The sequence below is a fragment of the Polyodon spathula genome, chromosome 1 (genome assembly GCF_017654505.1).
Source record: "Polyodon spathula isolate WHYD16114869_AA chromosome 1, ASM1765450v1, whole genome shotgun sequence".
Lineage (NCBI taxonomy): Eukaryota > Metazoa > Chordata > Actinopteri > Acipenseriformes > Polyodontidae > Polyodon > Polyodon spathula.
Genome location: NC_054534.1, coordinates 83,759,361 through 83,780,914, shown reverse-complemented (window position 1 = coordinate 83,780,914; position 21,554 = coordinate 83,759,361).

Here is a 21,554-nt window from a genome sequence, read left to right as displayed (position 1 = left end):
TTATTGCTTGAAGATTTTTAGTCCACCAATATATGTTTTTGAAGAAACATAACATGTTGGAAACTGGGGTTAAATGACATAACTTATTTATAAATTAGTTATTTTAAATATTTTAAGAAAGGATGTGGATGCAGAGATGAATATTCAAGGTGTTGTGTGCTGTCCACTTTGCAGTTAACTGATAATGCTTTAAGCTGACTTATTGCAAAGCAGCATGCATTCAAATACATTTTAACTTCAAAAACAAATTTTACAAAGGCTGTCGTTCACTAAACAAATGCGAAAGTGAATACCTAGATATGACAGAAATGACTTTTTTGAAAAGCTCACGATAACTCACAATACACTATGATGACAAAGACATTCTGTGAAGCATGTTGCAGATTGCCTAGTTAAATCATCAGTGAATTGTACATGCCTATTGTGCCTTAAAGAGGTTTCAACACAAATTGCTTCACTGCAATTTCAGACCGTATGGCAAAGAGTACAAAAGAACTGAATGCTAACTGAGTAGTCTCCACACGATAGAATCCAAACCAGTATGTCTGATGCAGCTGTAGACAAACACTTTGTCTGTCATTACATGCATTCAGCCTACTTCACAAACAATAACCTTAATGCTGGAAAAAGGAGAAGCATTGATTAAGGCTTTCACGCTTGCTTGGCATCACTACCTCAGAATAGCATTACAAGGTCTGATAATTTATATGTTAATAAGCACCTTTCAGTCCAATGTCACAAAAAATCCCATTCCTGATAACTTTTTTAAAATGTGAAAACGGCTACTTACCACAGTGACACAGATCTGCTCATAAACATCACAAAAATGCTAATATAACCAAAGTAAACATTGATAGCTCTTACCTTGAAATACAGTTCTAAATCCGATTGTCCATAACATAAGCAAAATGAACACAGTTGCTCAAAAATCTCTCAGTCTGTATCTGCTTGAACGCTGCAGCTAAAATCAGGAGATGTGTTAAATAATTTTAACTGAAATACGATGTGCTGTCCTTGCCAGGACCACTGCCTTTTTTTTTACTTGTTTTCTTCAATCAGGATAGTCTTCACACAACCAGGGAAAGTGAAAAGGAATCACAGAGGGGTTACTCCTCTTTCAGCAGCTCTCTTTGTGAATGGCTAGAAAGGAGGTAGTCAGTGCATCCCACCTTGACAAATCACCCTTTCAATTCAATGAGAGCAAACTTTGAAGCATCCAGCTCCGAGGCAAGAGAGAGCTTTTTTTTCTGCACAGCTTCTCAGACACTAGATGTTGAGGTTAGTCGTCACAAGTCTCTCTCTCTCCTGACAATTACTGTTACAGTATATGAAGTCATTCTGGAGGCTAACGTCTGTAGATCCCCCCGGGAATGCTCATAATGGTCTGACTGAATACTTAGCTCTAGCAGGAATAGTAAATAAAAAAGGGAGAGAGAGCCCCTATTAACTACTAAGGTCTACCTGTTTTTTGATTATGCCCAGCTAGCTTGTACAAAAACAGTATAGTAAGAATATTGGGTCACAGCCAGCTGTGGCTGTTCTGTCAGGGAATAATTAAAGAGTTGGACTAAAATAGATACAAGAGCGCGCATCCAAACTGCGGAATAAGAACACACTACAATTAACTGTATTATAAAGGTGTATTGTTCCTTATACACTACAATTCCAGCTGAACACTGAGCCTCATTATACATTTCTGTTAATAAGTCTGATACATTTAAAAAAAAATAATACAGATACACACCCTCCAGCATTACTAGGTGGAGACCCCTTGCTTCCTAAATATCTTGGTATCTCTGAATAACTGGTCCCTTAAACTGCTCAGTTAGGAAAATGTATAAGCTATAAACAAAGCCTGTGCTGCGAATCGAGTAAAAACAAGTATTTGTAATGAGCATTTTTTCTGACTATTTAGTGAGTAATTTTGCTATTACTTGTTATTGCAGCTGGGGGCCAAGGACTGCAGCCGCACCAGCCTAATACAACACTACATCGACCCGGGCAGTGCGGACCCCAGCCATGAGCGCCCCCAGCGGTAACCCCTGGCCAAATGTGAAGGTGCAGAATCCATGATTTGGGGGATGGCGGCAGCTGGGGTAATTGAGACATCTGATAGTCCTTGGGATGTAGCCTTAGGTTCTGCGTGGACTACAAGAAGCTTACAGTTGTAACCTAAAAGGACTCATACCCCCTTCCATGAATTGATGAAGCCCAGGACTGCATTACAGACTCACGTTGGTTCAGCTCCCTCTACCTCGAGGATACAGGCAGGTCAAGCTGGCTTCAGAGGCTCACCCCAAAACCACATTCCCAGTTGATCAATGACTGTGGCAGTTTTGGGTGATGCCAGTTGGACTATGCAACGCCCCCGCAGCCTTTGAACGTCTGATGGAGTTTGTGCTTGTGACCGTCCTCTGCCTACCTGGATTACCTCATGGTGCATGCCCCAACGTGGTGGGGGTCTCTGGACCACCTCCACATGTTTTTTGAGCACATCCATCGGATGGGGCTCAAACTCCACCCTGGGAAGTGCCACATGCTGAGGAGGGAGACACACTCCCTTGTACATATAGGCAGCAGCAGTAAAGGGCTGGCCCACCCCATGGACTGTCTCCGAGGTGAGAAGCTTCCTGGGCATCCTATTACCACTAGCTTGACAAAAACTTTTCCCACATTGCTAGGCCCTTGCATCACCGACTGTGCTACTGCATTTGGAGGATTGTGGGAGGCCCTTACACATGCTCCAGTTCTGGCCTTTCCCAATCCCCTGGAGCCCTTTATCCTGGACACGGATGCCGGCAATGTGGGGATCTGGGCAGTGCTGGCCCAGGAGAACCCAGATGGTGAGTGGGTAGTTGCATACTAAAGTTGCGCTCTCAGCAAGGTGAAAAGGAACTACTAGTCACCCGTTGGGAGTTGCTGGCTGTAGTCCAGGTTGTACAGCACTTTCACAACTACCTGTACAGCAGGCATTTCCACCTGTGCACAGACCACGCATCCCTACAGTGTCCAGTTCTGCGAACCCGAGAGACAATTGAGGGCCGGCAAGGATATGACCACTCTGTTGAGTATCGGCCAGGTAACCTACACAGCAACGTGGATGTCCAGTCACGTCGTCGCTGCGAGGAGGAGCAGCGCAGGCACTGTGCATGGCTAGAGGTGCGGGAGGCACAGCACTGTCTGGATGACCGGGTAAGTTCTTTCACTGCCAGTGTGGAAAACCCATCCAAACTGACTGGAGAGGAGGTTCGGTGGTTGCAGGGACTGGACACTGAGCTGGCCCCGGTACTCCACTGGCTCACCACGGAGCGCCGGCCAACCTGAGGTGTCAGTGCTCTTCCCTGGGACCAACACTCAATGGGGTGCCTTGGCTCTCTGGGATGGGCTGTTGTAACAAGTCTGGACAGATCCAGCAAGAGGACAGAAGCGCTGGCAGGTAGTAGTCCCCCAAGCTCTTCAGAAGAATGTGCTACAGGCTGTGCACGGAGGACCTGGCACCGGCCACCTCTGTTGCCGTGACTCCTGCACAGCCAAGAAGGACCCCTTAGAGAGTTCCCACCCCACTCCAGCAGTACCAGGTAGGGACACTGCTGGAGCGCGTTGCAGTACATATCCTTGGCCCATTTCTGCATTCTGGAAAAGGCAACTAGTTCGTAATTGTGGCTGTGGATTATTTTACAAAATGGCTCGAGGAATATGCCATCCCAGGTCAAAGTGCAACCACCTGCGCTGACGTGCTCTTGGGTGAAGTGTTCGCAGGTGTTTGGTGAGGTGTTTTGCTGGCTGGGAATCCACAAGACCCGGACCACCTCGCTCTACCGTCATCTTGTGGAACATTTCAACAGGACCTTGGCCACCCAGCTGGTGATCGTCACTGACAGGTATGAGCGGGACTGGGACCAGCATCTGCCCCTGGTCCTGATGGCCTACGGGACAGTGGTCCAGGAATCCACAGGGTGCACACCAGCTGCATTGATGTTTGGAACGGAGCTGCACACCCCAGTGGACCTGCTGTTTCAGAACTCACCGCTGCCCGATGTAATCAAGCCGGCTAGACTGGAGTACTTGCATCAACTCTAGTACCAGCTGGATGTCCAAGAATTTGTCTGGACACACCTCTCTGGGACTGGCCAGTAACAAAAACTGGCATCTGACACTCAGTGCCTGGGGCGTTACTTTAAGTCAAGGAAACAAGTGTGGATTTATTGCCCAGGCGCCAGAAAGGACTTTGTCCCAAGCTGACCAGCCACTGGGAGGGACCTTGCAAGGTTTTGGAGCACCTCAGAGAGGTGGTGTACTGGGTAAGGCTCTGGACCAGGGGCCTGGTGCTTGCCCTGTACCATGACCATCTGGCCCCCTACCCAGCCAGGATGAACTTGAACTCCCCTACCAGCAATTGGGAGTAAAACCCCAACAAAGTGTACAGTGTTGTAGTGATAATAATGTTCGGGTTGGTTCCATTGGTTTTTGGTAGCTTCAGCTCTCTTTCTCTCTGTCTACAAATACAAAAACAAAAAAACACAACAATGCTCTGGCTTATTATCATTTCAGCACAAGAGACCATGCTCAAATAGCTGCTTTCCCTTTGTACTCCACCCTATGATCAGCCTAGAGCCACACTCTATCCATACGAAGCGTACCTCACAGCTAATCAAAACAGAGTTGTTAAGTAATCTTACAGCTACGCCCTTTCATCAATTTGGCTGACTTCCGGTTCTGCCCTACCATCAAGTCAGCCCATCCCTGAGAAGGCATAAATCAACCTTACTTAGCGCCCTTCCTGGTCAGGAGGTAGAGTTTCAGCTCGGATTCATTCTCTCGTTCACACCTTCCCTTATATCAATTTGCTCGGCGCTGCCTGGCATGGTGACTGCCCCCTTTTCGGCAGCTAAGCCGTTGTCTTTTCTTGCTGTGCTTGCTGTGTTAAAAAAACATAAAAACAACAAATGTATGCTTCCTTCACCAACGTATGCCTGGTTCTACCTTTAATTTTCTGTGCTGCCATTCAGGCTCTTCTTATCCCGCAGCACATTCTTAGAGTGCATAAATGCCATTCTGGCTCCCTTGCAGCTGCAAAGGATCAGGGTACTGAACTACTTGGACGACTGTAACTGCAAATGGTTCACTTCACTCTCTAGAACTTTCTGCCAGCGCTGCAGGGGAGACATGTCCTGGTCCAGACAGACAGCATGTTGGTAGTGGCGTATGTCAATGACCAGGGAGGACTGGTCCCTGGGGTTACATCTCATAGCCTTCCAGCTATTGACATGGGCGAAGGCTGTTCACCTCCCTGGGGTAGTGAATTGGGCGGCAGACCTTCTCTCTTGGGAGGGTCCTCACCCGTCAGAATGGCGGCTCCAACCTGAAGTAGTGGAACGCTTTTGGGAGCAGTCTGGCAAAGCCCGAGTCGATCTCTTCGCCACGGCGGGGATGACTCACTGCCCCATGTGGTTCTCCTTCCATCACTGCAGCAGTCCACTAGGCATCAACGCCCTAGCCCACGAGTGGCCCAGGACGCTCTGTACGCATTCCTGCCAATATCGTTGCTTCTGGCCATTCTAGAGAAGGTCTGAAGAGAGAAAGCAATGGTTCTCCTAGTGGATCCCAGATGGCCCAGGATAATCTGGTTTTCAACTTTCTGCCAGCTACTACAAGGCCAGCCCTGGGAGATTCCACTACACCTGGCTCTCCTCAGTCAGACGAGAGGCACTTTCTGGCACCGAGATCCGGACAGACTACAATTATCGGTTAAGCCCCTGAACGAGACCGTCTGTTCACCTTAAGGCTTTCAGATGTGGTCGTAAGCACACTACAAAATGCTAGGGCCTCCTCCACAAGGTCGTTGTCCTCCTACAAGTGGAGGTATTTTCAAGATTGGTGTGTGACCTGGGGTCATGACGCTATTTCTTGCCCTATTGCAGTTATCCTCCAATTCATGCAAGAACTACTAGAAGCGGGAAAATCCCCTTCTACGCTTAAAGTATACCTGTACTGGAGACTCTCACTAAGGCCCAGTTTGAGCCCATTCACTCCATAGAGTTGAAGCACCTCTCTCTGGAGACATCTTTTTTTATTAGCCTCCGCCATGTTGATCAGTGAGTTCCAGGCTCTGATGGTGCACAGCTCCTGTATGTGCATCTGGGACAAAGGAAACATGAGCTCCACATTCCTCCCTAAGTTGGTTACAGCTTTCCACTTAAATCAATCAGTGGAGTTAGAGGCTTTCCATCCTTCTACATTTTCTTTGGCGGAGGAGGATCAAAGTCTAACTCCCAGTTTGGGGCTTGAGATGCTATGTGGACAGAAAGAGAACTCTGAGTCAGCTGACATCATCATCTGCTTTGGTGCAAGGACCCTGGGCCAATCCCTCTTAAAGCAACATCTGTCTCACTGGATTGAGGACACAAATGTTGACCTACACCCACCTGGGTGGGTTGGTGACTGCGCATTGTACAAGAGGAGTAGCTACATAATGGGCCCTCTTAGAGGAGACTCACTATCTGACATATGTACTGCGGGTAGCTGGGCTACCCTGCATACTCAGGCTCTACTGACTTAATGTGATAGATCCCTCTATACCTTCATTAGGGACAAGGGTCCATGAGGTTGCATGCTCGCACTGCTAACTGAGTTTGCAGTTTTGAGACATCCCTGGTCTGCTGTCTCCGCTCATGCTCCCTCGCAACGGCTTTGGTATACGTACCAAAAGTATTGTTGGTGGTCATCTTCAAATTGAAAGGGAACATTTGGTTATGGATGTAACCTTGGTTCCCAGAAAGAGAAAATGACCACCAACCAAGATCGCACGATGCAGTGACTATTTGTTCTGTTGGAAGGCGGGACCGAGGACGTCACACCCTGGAGGGGTGTACCTGCAGCTCTGATACAAAATGCTCAGCAAATACCTACCAGTGTTAGTCATTCCCCAAAAGTATTATTGGTGGTCGTCTTCTCTTTCAGGGAACCAGGGTTACGTCCTTAACCCAACGTTACCGTTTTTCAGGTTCCTCCACACAATAAAACATCAAAAGAAGCAACCTTGCACTGTCTGAATAAACATAAATATAAATAATACAAATAAATGTGAAAGCAATTATATCTGAAATTGAGAACTAGATGTACATATAAGCATCTGAAGCCTCTGTTAGTGGAAGGAGAACCATAGACAACACATTTCAGTTAAAACAATGTTAACTGTATTACTAAGGTGTAATTATAAACTACATTGTTATTTTTTTGCAATATACCAACTGAAAATCTATCTGGATCTGGGGATTTTTTTTTCCCTGTTAAAGAAAATGACATATTCCTTTTTGGTGAATATTAAGATATATTTTACTTTTCAATATATATTTTCAATTAAAAAGTCATGTAAACACAGTTTTCAGAAAACATAAGAACAAGAAATTGTACAAATGAGAAGGGCTATCTGGTCTATCATGTTTGATCCCAAAAAGTCATATCCTAAAGGATCTCAGTGATTCAGCATCAACAATGTGGCTTGGTAACCCTTTTCATATATCTCCACTTAATTTCCAGTCCTGGTTTCAAAGTTTAAAGTATGGTTGGCATTAACTTTGTCATCAACTTTAAAGATGTTAAAGTTTCAATCAAGTCATCCAAATCCTTTCTTGTTTTAGGTTAAATAGGTTCAGTTTCCTCTACCTATCTTCTTAATCATTCCTTTTAAGCCCTGGGATTATCCTGTTACTCTTTGCAGGACTTTCTCCAAGGCCATTGTACCCTTTTTGAAATGCAGGGTCGAACTGAACTCTTTCTTTTGATTTGTACGCTGCCCTTTTTGATGGTCTTTCTTGTGGTAAATTTAGAGATACTAAAAGAAACTAAATGTACATTCAATGACAAACAGTCTCCTCAATGTCTCCAAACACGGCCTGCTCAAGTTGTATGCCACCCATTCAATTTGAATCCTGCATTTTTGTGACAGGGTGTAACACTTTACATGTGCTAACATTACATTTCATTTGATACATTTAATTTGCACTGCATTACAGTTTAAGGTCAAATTAAAATCAGAACTGGTTCAATTAAAATACAGTATGTGACTGATATTGACACTCAGTCTTTTCACCAATCAGCATACAAATCATGTGCTTTGTGAGTCTGCCATTCTTACACCAGTGCTGTCTGAGTGTCTGTGTATATCTTCCAGGTTTGTGACGTCATCTCACAAGCCATCCTAGCCACAGGGTGTGTGACTCCTTCCATTGCTATCAGAGTCTAATTAGTGATTTTATTAACTTGTTTTTGTTCTGCATCATTTTCCACAGGTTAAACTCTATTTGAACCCAATCAGTCATTCAGTAAATGGAGCAGTATAAAACTCATTTTTGTTGAAAATCTTTATCCCTAGCCACAGTTGAGTTGTATATGATACACCTCATACATGTTCTGAATTTATTATTTCTTGACATCCAATCTTACTGGATTTGGATTTCTGAAATCAGCTTAAATAAACCAGATAGTGATACTAATAGTTTGAGCAGTACAAGTATTCACTCACCATTACTAATCATTACACATGTATAGGTAATAATTTAATTTGGGTTGAAGTAAGTTAGGGGCAGATTAGTTGTCTCTTTAAAACTCAAGGAAAAGATAATACTATACACAAAATATATACAAAAATAATGTGTCTTGCATCATTGATTTTCAATAGTGTGTATGGCCATGCATTCAATCACCTCATCCTTGAGATACTGGTTGATTACTCAGTCTCATAGCCTTATGACATCCAAGTTTGTCCTACCGTGCTGATGACTGGTTTACGAGAGAATGTTTACCAAGTGTAATCATCACAAAGTTAGCAGGTGCTGCTTCAGCATTATTTCATTTGTGCAACATTTTGTAATACAAAAGGCTTAATATTGTCTTTGACCATCAATTATTTTTCAATAATATTAAATCTGCAGTTTCCTTATATCTGTATGGTTTTAGAAAGGTCAAATTTAGTGAGCTGAAGAGCAGCTAAGAGGCTTAAAGTGGTAACAAGTGTGGAAGAACAGTAGATTTGCTGTGTGAGACAAACTGTGGCAGGCCCATCTGTGGCTGTAGGTGTGTCCACTAAATGGATTTTATTACACATACCTACAGTAAATGGTTGAGGGGACTGTATGTATTCTAATAATGCATCCAAAATATAAACCAAGGGTCCTATCTATGCATAATTCATTAATTCGCAGTTTGATGTGAAGAATTTGTTAGATATACTTTTCATTGGCGATATGCACTAAAAGTCATATTCTCTATGTCCTCACCATCTGTATTCTAGAATACAATTATTATATTATTATTATTATTATTATTATTATTATTATTATTATTATTATTATTAATAATAATAATAATAATAATAATAATAATAATAATAATAATAATAATAATAAACCCTTTACTGCAATACTGACAGCACAGCAAAGAAATATGTAAAACAAGATCATCTTTGTCATAACTGTAAACAAGTATGTGCTTAGTGGGTTTATATCCATAGAATAGTTAAATACTAAGGAAATCACCATTCAATGTAAAAGCAAATACAACTTTGAAAAATACATCAGCCAGGTCGTCAAATCAGCTTGCATATTAATATGTTGATGTCTAGTTCAATCTTTTCCCAGACTTCTTTAGAAATGTCCTCCTGAAATTTTCCTGTCAGGTCTTTTTACCTTGTATATTCAGGAATAATTTTGTCTTATAGGCAAGTAAATAGTTATTAATCCAGTAGGATGCAATGGAGTTTTTTATTTATTTTTAATTTTTATTTTTAGTATGCTCTTAGTAGGGGGTTATCTGCTTTTGGTCGTCTTCCAACAGAATATTTAGGTCTCCCACTGCACTGCTGGAACTGCACTTCAAAAGCTAAGTCTGCTCCAGGATATAAAGCAGGTATGTGATGCTGCTTGAAATATATCATCTAAAATTTTGTTTCCTGCCTTTTGATGTCTTTGTTTGTTCGAGTACAGTATGATGCATGCATAGCATATCATATTATACTATGTCTGACTCTTTAGTTGAAGATGTTCAGTTTGTACCTCAAGGTTACCTGAAATCTCATTAAACTTTCGAAATATTTAGTGTGTGGCAGACATATCTTTTTTTAACTTGCAACTTTAGAATACTATAACCCAAGTATACTGGACCCCTATAACATAGCAATACTTTTCCTAAAATATATAAAAAAATATATTAAAAAAAGAGTGTAGTTGCAACTAAGCATTTACAGGATATACAACAGAACTTTTCTTCTGTAATAAAGGCTTTGTGCTTAACTTTCAGAATCTGCACCACATGGATGATCTCACAATTTTTTTATGGAACCAGACCCATTTTCTTCTTTCCATAGTAACGCACACCAGCCAGAGGTTATGGTAGAACAGCAGAAGTTCTCATTCCAAATTCATTCTGCATTGTCTGGAATTCGGAAGAGACAGCTATTGTCAACTAAAAGAAAAATAAGAAACTAAAAAACTTTAAAAGTAACTAGACTCTTCTTACCCCAACAACAACAAGGTATGAAAGGAGTGTACTCTACAGACATGAGGGAATGTGTTGTACTCCCTTACAGAACAGACGGGGGGGGGGGTGTTAAATGAACTACACGGCTTTAACGTCATCAAGACGCCGCGATGTCGGTTAACTCAAAAAAAGGACTAAGAGTTAAGATGATTTACTCAATTGATCAGCTTAGATGGCACGGGAAATAATAATATTAAAAAAAATATTTTCTCAAAATATCTCTTACTTAAGAAACTGAAGCAACAGTCCCTGGCATTTGAGTAATAAAGTTATATTTTCTGCCATTTGATGTATATACTTCTCTCACTGGCGTTTTATGCACACAGAAAAGCATTCCCTGGCATTTATTATATATAGTTCCCTGGTATTTATTGTATATAATTCCCTAACATTTTACAGAGTTAGTTCCCTGGCACATTGATTGTATATAGTTCCCCTCCCACAAATTAAAGATAATTTAAAAAAAAAAAACACCCATTACATGAAAACAAAGCATGCAAAAGCAATGTGTATGCAAAATATGAAAATGCTGGCCACCATAAAAGTTCACTTGATCACCAGGTTATGAAAGCTACTGGTCCCAGTACAAATACTATATAGCACAGTTATGAATATAATGTGTAACTAAATGTTAATTACTAACAGTAGAATTAGAAACTGCGTATTGTAGCCAGTTCATAACTTCCAGCTGCAATGGATACGCTGCAGTTTTATAGAATTACAGTCGGCGCCGCTTTATTGGGAAGCCTCGGGGGAAGTAAATATATCCTGAATAAGCAGCTGTCGCAATTAAAAGGGAGGCATATGAGATGACCTTAGTAGTCTAAATGAAAAGGAAAAGAATGAAATGACATATAACATTATGATTAAATGTTAAACACACAATTTAAAATACCAGTCAATTGTTTGTTTCTTTCATTCCTAAAATTGTTGGGGTTTTTTCTACATGAAATGAGAAAGAATGAAGGCACTCTTATCCTGCGATGTTGACACACCAACTTTCTTTGCAACAGCAGCCTGAGAAACCACAGAAGACTCTTCCTTCAAGAGTTCAACATGGTTTACGCAATTTCCGCGTGTCAAAGCTTAATCACATACTCACTGCACTGTGCTACACAAACATGTCTTGCTGTGAAAAGTGGTCTCTGTTCATCATTAAAAAATATCCAATTAAACTATGTGATGTCCCATTTAAATGACATAAATAGCATTGTGAAGAACCGTCTCCCAGAGTTGTATCCCATTTAAATAGAAATCCCGATTATCAGTATCCCGTTTAGGTGGCGCAGGACTGTACTTAAACTTTATTTTTTATTTTTATAAGAACCAGAAATTCTGAAATAAAATCAATATAGAAACATAGAGTCATAGTTTGACTCTATAGGACCAAAACATTAAGGGAAAACTAAGTATCATCACAACTATTCCTGTTGTTTGAATGTCATTCTACTTATGTACAGATGTAGACACTCTAATATGACACGCCTAACAAGATTGTACTATCAGCTGATATATGATGAGAAATATGCCGTCACAAGGAGGCACACAGCTTTATCTTGTTTTTATTGAGGGCGTCGAGAACATTTAGGGTTGAAGTGCAAACATCAAATTGAAATCATTTAATGTATTTAAGTCAGCAGATTTATTGCATTTATGTTGGATTTTTATATTGGGCATACTATTCCCATGTCCATAGTTATGGTTTCAACTTATACTTTCTATGTTAAACTCAGATTTTTAATCATAACTATCTCTGCAATGAACACAATGGACTGTTGGGGTTCCAGTCAGCTTTCCTCCCAATTTACCTTGAGACCCAAGTCTAGGAGGTGTGTCAGAATAAGATTTGATTTTTTTTTCAGAGTAAAAGAGGATTAAAAACCACTGAAATTATACTGTAAATACAGTATAATTGTAAATCTCGAAAAACTACTCACTTCTAAATCTTTTGTAGTCATCTTTGTATTACTTTAGTATAAATAGATGTTAATTTGGATTCATATGTTGTTTTTGTCTGACTTTATGTGAACAAAAAGACACACATTTGCCCATTTTCCCATTGGAAATAGTGATATTTTGAAATATATATATTTATATTGTAAAGGATCCAATAGATAAGTGCGCTTGCACCACTGCTTTCCCGTTCCACCAACTGGCACAGACTCAGCACGTTTGCAGGCAAGTGTGTTTTATTTACAATATTTACATCAATAAGCAATTTCTGTCAAAGTTCTCGCCCTGTATGGGCCACTGACTAACTAACTTCTTCAACCCTCTCTAAGCTACCTCCAGATGTGGAAATCGAAGAGTAATCCAGGACTTTCAACTGAGGTGAGTTAGTCCGCAGGTAAGAACAGGGCAGCTCTCTTTCCTAGAGCTGTCTTGAGTCAGAACGAAATTTCAATGTACCATTTGTAATTCAGTAATATGAGAGAATTGGTCAGGGGTCTGGATACTTTTGCAAGGCACTGTATATATATATATATATATATATATATATATATATATATATATATATATATATATATATAGTTTCCAAACATTTAAAACTTTAATTTACTGATAGAAATCTCTTTTGCTGCCAGTTCACGAGGCATGAGCTGGGGGTAGAGATAGGGCAGAAGAAGTAGAAGGGAGCGGTTAGTAGGACAGAGTGCCGGCTAGAAAGGACCGGACTTAGGATAGAAGAGCAGCCGAGGCCCACTCTAGTAGCAGACCAGCGAAACTGGACATGGAAGCTAGGATAGAAAGTGGTCACTGACTGAGGGCGTCGATGCCGACACGAGTCCAGGGGCGAAGGACCCAGCAACCGAAGACAGGATACAGAAAGTGGTCACTGACTGACGGCGGTGATGCCGACACGAGCCGAAGGACAGGGCAGGAAACAGAAGGACCTAGCAACCGAGCTCAGACAGGATACAGAAAGTGGTCACTGACTGAGGGCGGCGATGCCAACACGAGCTCAGGGCCGAAGGACCTAGCAACCGAAAACATATTTGAGGGTAATGACTCGGAATCACCAAATCTCCCACACCGTGATACAAACAAAAGAGCACATGCCAGCAGCGCATAACAGAAACAAAAGATTAGAAGGACAAATGGGACAAACAGGAGAATGGTTAGTAAATTTAGTAGGATATGACTATGTGTATACCTGCTGCTCATTGGAGAGGAAAAAAACCCTTGAAGCTAATTAGGGGAAAACCTCTAGTGGCTCTGGCAGACAGATAGCTCCCACTTCAGGCATACTAGCAATTTTTGGAATGGGCTGCAACTATGTCAGAGGGAGATGAATGAACATAAGAATCCACTGCAGAACAGGACCGCGCCCCATGGTCTTGATCAGGCTTTGACTGATGCTGGCCCTTGGTCTGTCTATGAAGTGTGCAGCCAAATAAGAAAATAGGAGTTGGAAATAGAAGAGAGGTCACATAAACAAATACCCACCGAGGGGAAGCAAAAAACTGAGGGAACTGTGAATTCGGAGCTTCTGAGAAAGCCAAAGAAGGCTGTGAGGCAGATGGTCTCCACGAGTAGATCCTCCTAGGGGGAGAAGCAGCCTTTCTGAAGAGTAGAGATGATTCTAGCATATTTAGAAGGTGCAGCAACTATATGAGGGAAGGATGAATGAATGTAGGAATCCACTGCAGAGCAGGACCAGTTCCCCACATTCATGATCAGGCGGTGGGGGGGGGGAGAGTCGAGGGGGGAGGCCTGCTCTGGAGGAGAGGGTGGAGTTGAGGAGGGAGGCCTACTCATGAGGCGAGTGTGGAGAGGAAGGAGGCCTGCTTGGAGGCAAGGGTGGAGGAATGGAGGGAGGTCTGCTCGAGACGAGGCGAGTGATGATAGGAGTGAGAGGAATCAATGAACAGATGGTCTGAGGAGGGGAGTGGGTTTCTTGTTGTGGAGATACCTTGAAAAGGGAGATAGGGAACTTGATACTTGACGTGTGAGTGGACCGACCGTGCTGAATTGATCCGTCTTGAGGTACACAGCCAAGTGATGGAGTAAGCATGGAAGGTGGCCGAGAGGCAGCTGATCTCCATGGGTAAATCATTGTAGGGGGAGAAGTGGCTTTTCAGAAGAGTGGAAATTAGCAAGTGGAGAATATATTTTGATATATCAGACAGGAAGGTGAGGCAGGGAAAAAGCTCTTAAGAATCCCACAGAGGGTCAGGCGGAATGCTGAATATGGAGAGACTGGAAGGAGTTGGAGAGAATCCCTAGCACGGACCATGAGAGCCAGGTTTTGATTGAAGGGCTATGATTATTCGAATCTGGGCACAGAGGATTGAAGACGCTGAGCAGTCTGTAGAATAGGAGCTCTTGAACAAGGTGGAGGGCTGCAAACATGTAATGCTGAGCAGATTGAAGGGGGTTACCTGAGGGCTGAAGTGGCAGCTGGACTGAACGAACATGAATCGGCTACTGGGGAAGCACGGCTCCTTTGCACCCCATGTTTTAGAAATGAGGGCAAAGATGAGATGCCGCCTTTCTATGTGTTAGTTAATACAGGATCGATCAGTGGTTTGCTACTATCATGTCTGCTTAAAATGGAAAAGGTAAACTCACATTCAGAGATTTGGGTTTCGCAACGCCAGTTATTCTCTTAATAGTGGAAATCCTTAACTCATGATCAAGACAGATTTCCAGTCTCGTACCACGTCTCAAACCAAGTATTAATGCTGTAATATTTGGGAGGAATAGGATTGCTGAAGAAGTGCCCTGTATTATCATGAGATGGAGATTATCGTTAGCCTTGAGTGTTGGAATACTGCCATGATCTGCGTATTGGAAGAAGGCTGGGCATTGTTGGCTCTGGAGAAGTGCAGCTGCAGACTTCAACAGTAAACTAGAGCAACTTTTGCAGCTGCAGTAGTGAACGGATCTGAAGAGGGAGTGGAGATCTGCTGTAGTGAGGAGAAATTAACAGTAGAGGGCGGGATCTGCTGAACAGAGCAGAGGTCTAAGGAAGAAAACAATGGAGTGCTGTCAGTAGTGTGCAGAGGCCCAGCTGTGAGAGCAGAGATTTGCTGAAGCAGAGATCTGGAATAGAGACGGAGGACTACCGTCGGCAGAGTGCGGTGGTCTGCTGCAGAGAGTGGAGATCTGCTGAATGCAGTAGATATTGGTCTTTCGGTGTTAAGGCTGATTTAGATGGAGCCAGAGATGAGGCTGCTTTTGGGCAGAGATGAAGATTGCAGAGATCTGAGACAGCTGCAGAACCAGAGAGGATGAAGAATATGTTGCTCTGAGGCATCTGCAAAACCTATTGATTGGTCGGGAGCAGTTTATTGTCTATTGGGGGTAGGAGGACATTGACTGGAACATTGATAAATCGGAGGACATGGTTCCATGACTGACTAGCGGCTCGCGTTGATGAAACTTTGATGAAGCTGGTCGGACTGGAGGAGCAGCGTTAGATGAGGAAACACGAATCTGGGAACAGGAATAAGTCACAGGAGTGGATGCATGATGCAGGAAAGCAGGACGTTACTATGATGGTAGATACTGAGTATCTCAAACAGCTGAGTAAGGTTGCTTCATGACCAGGTCCTTGAAGAGGGGAACTGTTGAAATTGGAGAATGTCATTTGCTACAAAAGGTTGAGGAGGAGGGGGTATCCTGTAAATCCCTTGGAATGACAACAAACTGCAGGATGTGTAGAAAAGCTGGAGCGTGTGAGCTTCACAGTGATAGCAAACCAGCTTAGAGACTGCATAAAATTTGTGGTGTTATACTGCCATCTAGAGGTTATGATTAGAATTAACCATTGGCTTGAGTGAAGCCAGGTGGAATTTGGTTATTGCGATTAAAATCCTTGTCGGTGTAGAACAACAATTGCGTACTCTTTTAGATTTTAATATCTTTGTTACATGTTTTAGGACAGTCAGTCATGTATATGAATACGTTAACACAGTATTTAGATGTCACAATTCGACGAGTTGAACGAGCGCTCGCAGGTTGTAAAAGCGCAGCAGCATGCAAGCCAGAAAATTGCAGTACTGAGGTACGGAGCTCGCAGTGCAGATTAAGCTGCCTGGTCACCATGGTTACTTACCACTCCCCGCAGTCACGCAGTGAGGGCGTTGCCGTGGTAGCCACGGACTGAGAAATGCTGGTGGAAAAGTTGCAAAACAACAGTGTTGTTGGATCTTGTTGTGACGAGTTGAAAGCACAAGCCGCCACACGCCGAAATGGAGCATGAAACTGAATGGACAGGTCCCTAAAACGTTGAACATAGCCAATAGAAGTCCAGGGCAGGATCCCATGAAGGAAAGGTCATTTTGCTGGCTCTGGGAGCAGAGGAGGGGCACTTGATTGCAAGCAAAGAGTAAAGGAATGTTCAGATGACAGATCTTTATGGTGGATAAAATAGAGGAGCTATGGCAAGGCAAATGCTGATGACGGGAATGTCAATGTCTTGTTGAAAGAGCTTTAGAGATTTTAGTGGAGGGCCAGTTTGTCTAATGAAGATGCGGACGAGATGAGAAATGAAGCTGCGGTTTGAATGGTGCTGTTGCTGGGCTGGAGGCTGGAAAGAGCAGGAAAGACTAACACTGGAGCTCCTGCAGCCGAATGGAGAAGCTGAATGATGAGAAGCAGCACCGGAGCAGGTAGGAAAATATTTGATAATATCTTGGGAGCGCTGCGCAGAGAATTGAGAGGCAACGAAGTGTAAATTAGCGGAGAAGCACGAAAAGACGGCATCTGAGTGTGTGCTACAAAAACAAAACGCTAGACAGCAAAGGTGCAAGTGATCAGGGCTTAAATAGTAAATAGGTACTAATTGACAGGAAATTGGAAACCCCCTTGCTGCATGCCTCCTGAACTATGCTGGCTAACATTTAAATCATATTTATTGGCTTATTGTCTATAGAATATTAGACTGTAAATCAGCAGTCAGGAAATGCGATTGAGTTATTTTGTTTCAATATTGGATATCCTTCAGTGGTCTAAAAAACAGTATCTACATTGCAGTATTACATTCTTGCTCCCATTACGGAATTAGCGCCTTCATTTTTTCCAGATAGCAGCACCGTGCACCTGGATAAAAGTCTGTGGATGCACCTATTCTCACTCAAGAGTTCCCTTGAGCTAAGTTACTGACAGCAGATGCACAGCTGCAAGGCTGCAGTCTGTGTAAAGTCTGCTGTTTTCCAGCTAATAATGTGCTTCTAGGTGTCATCTCGGAAGCAACCAATCAATGAAACACAATAGATGATTGGTTTTAGTTTTATTATTATATTTTTTTGACACAATAGCTATTGCACGTCATCTTAGACAGATGGCAGATAAATTCAGCCCATGCAACTTTCTCCAGAGAATGCAAGAAGCAAAGATTGCAGCCTTGCTAATTTTTGCAGAAATGTTTGACTGCAAATCAATATGATTTTATGGTATGTAAAGAAAGAGCAAATTGCATGTTCTAGGATTGAAACATACGATTACCGCAGCATTTCTTTCTTTCTATGAATTGGAATATGTTGCAGGGAATGCCCCACTGGTGCACGTGTGTATGTGCTGGTGTGGGAAATAATGGGTTGGCAGGGAGTGGGTTAAAAAATGTGGCTGGACCCGTAATTGAATAAATGATTGAATTATTAATTAAGGTTTTTCATGTTCCGTGCTGTCTCATCCCATCTGTTTGTTTCCGTTTCCGTCAGTGTTTTGTAGACCTTTTATTTTGGTCCTTGTGCCATTTTGTTTTGCTAACGTGTTTTGTTTGTTGTCTGTTCTGTATTGTAAATAAACATAAGCAGTAGCTCTTTACTGTAGCTTTTCTGTGTCAGGGTCTCCCTTCCTGGTTGAAACAACATTGCCACTGACTCTGTCCTATCACAGAATATGACACGTAACATTAAATAATAACATAGTATTGGTTGGATATCACATCACTATAGACGTGGTTACATTCAATAATCGATGCAGTGGCTGAAAGGTAGGGAGTGAGGAGATGAAACTATACAGAATACAGTGTTTAAATTGGTTTTGCTAAACAAAGAGATTTTTTAAATGCCTACCTAAAAATGTTTTATGTAACTATCCCCCGGAATGCAAGACTCTACATCAATTACTAAGAAGGTTGTGGAAAACATAAACAGCTTCATGCTCTGTTTCCATCCTGTCTCCAGGGATCTGGAGCTGGACAGCTCAAATGAACATGTAAAGCATGTTTGTATTCCTGGAAAGATGAATGTGGTAGTAAACACTGTCCTTCCACAAGAATGATTTTATGAAGACAGCTTTCGTCTAAGACAACCTTTCAGAAGCTGGTAAACCATAAAACAAGTTATTGGCATTATTGATGACAGCAAGCTTCGGGGCTCGTCATGATATACGTTATATACTGCTGTTTGAATTTTCTAATCACAGTGGTGGAAAATCCTCTGGCCTCACATTCAACATTGCCTGTTCTCTTCTAGCAAGCAATCAATACTAGCCCAAATAAAAATAACAAAGAAATAAATAAATAAAATAGACACAAAACTAAAAATGGATGAGATTTATATGTGGTTAAATAACTCCTTGTGACAGGCTACTGCCCACCCCTGTGCGTACTTTAGGTTTTGTCTTATTTTGTATTTGTATTTGTTGGATTATTAATTAACCCTTTGCAGTACTATGTCAGACCAGGTCCGACATTACAATTTTTGAATGAAGCCGGAAAAAAGAGAGTATCTGATAGCCCCACAGAAATAACACAGATATAAACAAAGGAGATAGCTGCTTCTGCATCCAGTGCTCAAAGAATATCAGACATTTGCAGAACTTTTGAGATGGTATAATTATAAAATAATGACTTGGATCGCATTATTGTGGAGTTTGGTGATATAACAAGTGATCAGGAGAGGACTTATCAGTTTGCACGTCTATAAAGAGGTATGTGAAAAATACAGTGAACAAGGGGTGGGGCTAGGCAGGAGATATAGTACTGAGTGTCCTTTTGCGATTCAGTGCCTTTTAAACCTGTTTTACTCTGAAAAGAATAATTTTAAACAGCATGTGTAAAATAAACAGCGCATGTGAAAATAAATTGGACCTGACGCGCCTGACAAGTGCTGAATAAATGGACTTTAAAGGGTTAAAGCTACTGTCTTGTGTGTGAACGTCATTGTTAATTATTTTACAGCATGGATGTGGTTAAAACTCCCCACCCATGCTAAACTCGTGCTGAATGTGATCGGTTCCAAATTCATTAATTTATTACTAATTTGGAGACGGTCACATGTATAAAAAACACAGCTTTGGCTGAATGGTGTTAGTGTGTTCAGAGGCGGAACGAGAAACATAAGTTACCATAAGTAACAATTGCTACCTGTGCTGGTTTTACACCAGCATGATTCTTGTTTTGTTCAGTGTCTGTTTTGGCCAACATGCCGTTTTGTTTTGTAGAAGTGTTTTGTTGTTTGTTACAACTGTTTATTTTGAAATAAATCTGAGCGGCAGCACATTCAACCCCAGTACTTTGTCCTTCATTTCCTGGTCTGATGTCACCCACAAGCCACATTACTCCTGTAATAAACCCGGTCACCAGAGAAGATTAAAGAGGAGACAGCTTTTGCTTTTAGCATTGCATCTCACCAAGGGACTTACAAACATCAGCACTGGCTTCAAGGTTTTTGCTATCAGGGGTATAGTATTTGCACAGGTGCAGGACCTTAAAGCTTACATGCAGAACACTAGGCTTCTAGCAGAGACTTTAACAATGCTATTTGTGTTAAGTGCCCAGTGTGGTATGTGAGAATCATGGAAGTGCTAAGTGGGCATTGGCCTTAAGGGTCAGCTATGAGATTTGTCAAAGATAGGTTATTGCTTCGAGAGAGGCCTACAAGGGTTATGTTCCCAGAGCCTGACCCACAGTTTACATAGCTTCAGATCATCACCTTGATGATTGTGCTGGAAGATTGGGGTTGGCAGAAATAGAGGTGACCCAGAGATCATGCTGGAAGGATGACATTATCTTCACCAAAGAGACAAGAACAGAGAACAAACTCAGTCCTATGATTACCTTATTGGTTTAAATGGTACCTTTAAGCTGTGTGCAAATGGAAAAGTGGAGTGATGGATCCTGTCTATATTAGGCAGTTCCTGATTTATAAGGTACTGGGCATTTACATATTTAAATGTTGTAGGTATGTGTTGCGACCTTGTTGATTACTGTAAACTAAATAAAATGCCAATAATGATAAACTGACAAATAAAAAGCATTGCTTACACAAACTGTCATTGTATTTTGCAACATGTAACATGCTATTTAGCTGGCTCAAGCTTTTTTCTTTCTTGCTGTAATGTTTTTTGTGTTTGTGACTGACACGGGTGATAACCTGTGTGCTGTGGGTACATCACCTTTTAGGCCTCTCTCAGAGAAATAGACCAGGGACTAAAGGGATACATCTCTTAGCTAGCCATTCATTTTCTTTTGCTGGAATCTTCTCGAAAAGGTCAAGATATAGCTAATGCTTTCTTTTAAAAATATATATTTTGTTTAGTTGCTAGAAAACATCAGAAAGACAAAAAGTATATACTTTTTATCCTAACCGTCTAAGTGCTGGGGTAATTTAGAGTAACATTTTTGTTACGGGAGAACATGCCTCATACAAGGATTAAATGTGATTAATTAAAATAAAATCCCTTTTATTAAATAACTTTAAATACCTACATGCTACTTTAGTGCAGATAATTTTTTTTGTATTAAATTAATACAACTTTCTTAAGGCATGAACATTAATATTTCAACAGTTTTGGGAAAGATTGGTGATGTGCAAAGCTGGCACATAAATCCAAAATGTAAGCAAAATGTATTTTCAGAGAATTAGGTAGTTTGGAAAACAACTGAAAGTTTGGATAACATCAATAGGTTTTTATTATAACTAGGGCTGCTCCGATTAACAGATTAATCAGTCTGTATATTCACAAGTATACAGTTAATTTTGAAACTCCAAGGAAGCACAAAAAATATACAGTCAGTTTTCTTCAATGTGCATGTGAAAGGGTGGTGGGTAATTCACTGACCC